The sequence below is a fragment of the Poecilia reticulata genome, linkage group LG13 (genome assembly GCF_000633615.1).
Source record: "Poecilia reticulata strain Guanapo linkage group LG13, Guppy_female_1.0+MT, whole genome shotgun sequence".
Lineage (NCBI taxonomy): Eukaryota > Metazoa > Chordata > Actinopteri > Cyprinodontiformes > Poeciliidae > Poecilia > Poecilia reticulata.
The window spans coordinates 30,300,408-30,305,932 of NC_024343.1; positions in this window are offsets into that span (position 1 = coordinate 30,300,408).

Below are 5,525 nucleotides of genomic sequence, written 5' to 3' on the forward strand. Positions count from 1 at the left end.
TGATCCTCTGATTGACTAAGCAATGTAACGTGATCCTCTGATTGGCTAAGCAATGTAACCTGATCCTCTGATTGGCTAAGCAATGTAACGTGATCCTCTGCAGCAGGTGACGGCAAAGCGGGGCGTCATCACGACTTTACACAAGTGTGTCTTTACCTCCGCGGCAGAGGCCGCGGAGGTACAGTATTAGTTTAATTACAGCTCTGTCTGTGTTGTTCTTTCAACCAATGACCTTTTTTAGAGTCTGTATACTTCAGTTAACAATTAATCAATTACTAAATTAGTTAATGATTATTTCAAGAATCAATTTGCCTTGATTAATGGGATTAATCGTTTCAGTCCCAGTAGAGAATCATTTAAAATTATAGTTTTATTGCAGTAACTTAATCTTACATGGAAAAATTTGACGAAAAAAAAAGCATTTTAGTTTTTCTAAGGTGTTGGATTGGTGGAAGTGAACGCCGAGCGAACCAGAGACCGCTCCAAAAGCAGGAAGCGAACTACAGCGCAGAGCATTCTGGGTAAAAACAACCAAAACAAACACAGGAGTCTAGTGGGAGAAAAAAGTTTTTATTGTTTTTTTTATTTCTGTAGTTTATGTGATGGTTTCAAGACCTAAGTTGTTATTTTAACTTCAGTGTCCAATCCTTTGGTGAAAAAGGTGATTATATTCATATTTCACAACATTAGTTTTATTTTGAAAGCTGTATGTGAAAGAAAACTAAATGTTCTCTGAGACATATCATTTATATTTTGTTTTAAACGCTGCTGTGGCATCGCATCAGGGTTGTTCTCATCTCCACATCCACAGTTGTTCCATCATCTTTGTAAATTGCAGTAATGATCCTCACACCTGCACAGAAAATTTGGCTTGATCATCATCTGTTAAAACACGGGGCATTCGTCATTATCATCTTCTTCATGGGTGTTAGGAATGGTGTTGGTTGTTTGCTGTGCTGAAGTGTTACTGGGAGCTGTGGTGTGATGCGTTTGGACAATGGGTGGACAGCAGAGCTGACTGGTCCGGATACAAAGAGATGCATTGTTTAGTCTTTTCTGCTCTAAATCCACCTTTCTGCCTACAGTATCATTCTGTTGTATCTACTCACCAGTACACCCAGTAAGCTGATGTCCAGTTAGTCTTTTAGTGTTTACTATTAAGTCTTACTATTCAGGTTATATTTACTTTATTTTTGTGTCATTGGTGCTACTTATTGGACATTTGGAGAAGATTTATCAATGCAAACTTTTATTTATGTTTAGTTGTTTTTTTCTTGCTGCCATTTCATAGAATAATCAAGTAACTTTGTTGCCTTCAGTTTTTATAAAATGTGATATAAATATCAAATGTAACTTAAAAGAAAATTGATTTTAAATCACAACTGTGTCTGATGAAATTGGCTTCTGTCTCTTTAAGAAGCTCCTAATCTTTCCCACAATCACAACAATGCTTCTCCATGAAGCCATTTACAACGGTTCTTACTTAGGGATTCATGTGATCAAGACAGCAGCTGCGTTTCCGTCACAAATATGTCGAAAACTTTGTTGATATTCTATATGCCAAAAAAATTTAATTTCTCAGTTTGGTGTTTCTTTTAAATAAGAAATGCAGTTAAATTCACATGTTAGTTTGTTCACTCGATAAGTCGTTAAAAACACGCCGTGCCATCATCCTCCTGCCACTTCCTGTCGTTTTCTTCTTCGTGGTTTTCGCCAGTGGCGACGTCCTGTTGCTCATCATGTGACTCACGTTTCCATGGCAGTTTTATGAAACAAACTGATTTCCCACAGCCAAGAAACCACCGTTTGATCAAAAACCGAGGTTTTGGAAATTCCTGTGTTTCCATTAAGCAAATTTATTCAAAATGTCAAATTGTGCAATTATACGGTTAATGGCAGCGCAGCTATTAATGGCTTGTAATGGTATTAAAATATTGTAGGAGGGAAGTCATATTAAAATACAAACTATTCTGCTTAATTGAGTCAATATTGTCCACTTGAAAATGTTGATAACATTATAATGAAGTAACAAAAAGTTAATTACTGCAGCTCATTACAACAAAACAAGTCTTTGCTGCAAACCAAACTTAAAGTAGGTGACAGGTAGGCCTGTCACAATAAGCAATAAATCAATTAATCACATGATAAATTAAAACGAGCTCAATTTCTATTTGCATTATTTATCGTTTTTCTCTCTTTCTATCAAAAACTGGATGACAAAAATCTATAAAAATTTGGTCAACAAGGACAGCTGTTTTTGCAGAGACATAATTTGTTGTATTTGTTGTGTCTGTTTTTGTTTATTTATTTTGGATATTTAAAATTTCTTCTAGTTTCAGTGTTAAATATTCATTAGAAATTAAAGTTTGATATTTGAGAATGTGTTCTTGCATTATTATACCATTGTTACCATTATATTACTTGAAAATGGTCTCAAAACAATAAAGTTATTGCTTATTGCAGTAGCTTCTGGGACATTTGATCGTCCAGTAGTTTGTTTCCTGGACAGGCGGAGCTTTAGGTGTGTTTCAGTAACTCCTTCACTCTGCATACATCCAGGCACAACATCACTTTCTTCCAGTGTGAAATTTGCTGCATGAAAACAGGAAAACCCTTCGGAGCGTCTGTTTTAGTTTTTTTTCACACCACAGTAAGACTGGCAGGTTGTTTGTCCTCAGAAAACTTGAGCCTCTCATTTCTGAGCTACTTTGCATTCCTTTATGTAACTCTAGATTTCCCCAAAGGATCATAAAAGTTTAATCCAAACCCAGAAACCTCTGTTACGCAGCTGTGATTAATTGGCTGAGTTAAGAGACGCTTCGTAAACTCTGTAGGGATTTAAATGTGTCTCTCTGCTGGGCATAAGTTGCACTTTTAACTTTTGAATTAAAATCAGATCTTAATAAGATGCAAGTGAGCTGATATCTTGGTTTCCACTCCTGCTTTTGGGCTTCCTAGCATATATGCTAATGGCAGAGAATAATGTGACGTTAATAGTTTCCCGTGTCAGCCTCTAGATTCCCGTCCCAGTGAACTGGTGTTATGTTTCCAGTTATACTGGATTCTGTTGGGTTATAATTTCTTCTTGGCAGAGACGCGCTGCAGTCAGCGATTCTGTCAGATGTACCAAACCCAATCAGCCGACTGAAACATGACGGATCTGTTTCCTAAAACGGGATGGAAGGAAAATAGTTTGTGATCTCTGTCCTAATTTTTACTGATGTACATGACAGATGGCAAACCTGTGACCTCAAGGCTGTGACTGCGCAGGCTGACAGTCTTAAATTAGTCTAAAATTAAGGCCTTAAAATGTCTAGGGTTATAGATATGTTATAGATATGTTAGAGGATTAATATTTAGTTGTGACAGATCTAAAAAAATGAAAACTGACCATTAGTTGCTTTTGAGGTTTTATTTATTTCAATCTTTTGCAGCAGAAAAAGTCAACAAAATGAAGTGGATCTGCTGGCTGATGACCTTGAAGGTCTTTTAGTTTTTGACCCACATTGAGTCACGTAGAGGAGAAATAAAGTCTTTGTCCTCAGAAAACTAATCCACACTTACGGGAAACTAGATCAAGGATTTTGTAAAGTAGCACATTTGAGAAAAACAGCCATTGTTGATTTTGTTGATTGTTGAAAGAACCCATCACTAAAATGTGTAGAAACTTTTTATTTTTCCTTCTGTACCATCTTGTCGTGTCTCACATTGATTAATAGTTTCACTGTGGGGTTTTTATAGTTCTGCTCCATGTTTTATTAATATTATGTAAATTTTGGCAACACTGAGGCAGATAAGGTGTTTAAACAACTGATAATTTGTGATTTTGTAGATTTTATTAAGATTGAGACTAAATTATTCAGCATGATTATTTCCCGTCCGTTAGTCTCTGTTTGCTCACAGCTTGCAGAGAAAACGACAATAACAATACTTTTAGTCATCCTATATCTGTGTGTGTGCATCCTGATTATAGATGGTCTGTTCTTAATATTCTAAGAGTTATTCTTTATAAAATATACCTTTTTAACCCGAGTTGCCTCCTCTCCCCGTGTTGCCGGGACCAGAGCAGCGTTGCTGTGTCAAACTCTGATACTGCAGATCTTCAGCTGGTTTCCTGAGCTCAAAGACCTCAGAGCTCTGTCTGCGTTTATCTGCCCTGCAGTAGCTTTGGATTAGGGCTGAAACGATTAATCGTGATTAATCGATTATTAAGATAATCGTCAATTAACTTGGTAATTAATTAATCGCTAACTGGAGTACATAGCTTTTTAAAAAGGCCATTTGCTGAAAGGACAACACACTCAGAGCTGTAATGAACCTGAAAATGTACAAAAATATTTACATTTTGCATTAAAATAAATTTGTTCTAGTCAAGTTTTAGCTTCACTTGATTCAATTTCAGTTAGAAAAGTCTTCTATGAAGCATGTGTTTCTATCCAATTATCAATCAATCAATCAAAAAGATAATCAACTGCAAGGATTTTTCCAAATGTTGATTTTAAAGTATTTTTTAGCTGATCAAGCGTTCACTAAATGAATGCTATATTACTGCATTTTAGTCAATAAAATGTTTATATTCTTCTAAAAAGAAAATATTTTTTTTATTTTTGTATTTTTCAATGTATTTCTAACATTACATAAAATAATCTTAACTGATTTCAGTACAAAATCTGCTGAATGTGCTTCTTTTTTTAATCCGATTGTCAGAATAATCAATTACTAAAAAAATTGTTATTTGTAGCGTTTCTTAGGAATCTTCTGTGATTTAATCATCCAGTTGATCTGTTTGAGCTGTGAATCATGGCTGGATTTATGTAGTTTAGCTGTTAATTATTCAACACACTAACTGAGTGATGCAGATTATCCGTTCCAGATTATTTCAGTTTGAGTCCAAGCCTGTAATGTTCCATTAATTACAGCGAAGGTGTATTTAATAGAATTAATGATTATTAATTCCAGAATGAATTTAAAAGAGTTGATGGCTGAGAAGAGGAATGATATTCTGTAGCAGTCTGTGTTACAGCAGCTCTGAAAAAGCCTCTGACTGACTCACAGAGCAATCCTTAGAACAAAACCAGATTATTATTTTTTTTTACCACCTTTTTGTCGTAAAGCAAATTTTCATGCAAAAATAATTTCTTTAATGTTCATACATAATGACTGTGTGATTCAGTTTGCTGAAAAAAACTCAGGTGAGACTGTAAGAGGTGCAGTTCCTGCAGTTCCTCCTCAGGTTTTGCTCACACTGTAGCTATAAACTCCAATGGATTAAAAAATATAGTTCAAAAAACTATAATCAGTACTTATATTTAAGAACTCACTGATGCGGAGTACTGATACAAGTACTTATTAGTGTCCTTACAATTAATTTTTGAATTATTTGTTTGAAATATTCTGTAGTGTAGAATAATTTTCTAAGCAGATTGAAGAAGTTTGTGAAAAACTAGTCAGTCACCCTGCAGTCATTTTAAAATTTTAGTGTCTAAATATAAAAAGAGACGGCTTGTCAGTTTTATTTCTAAAAA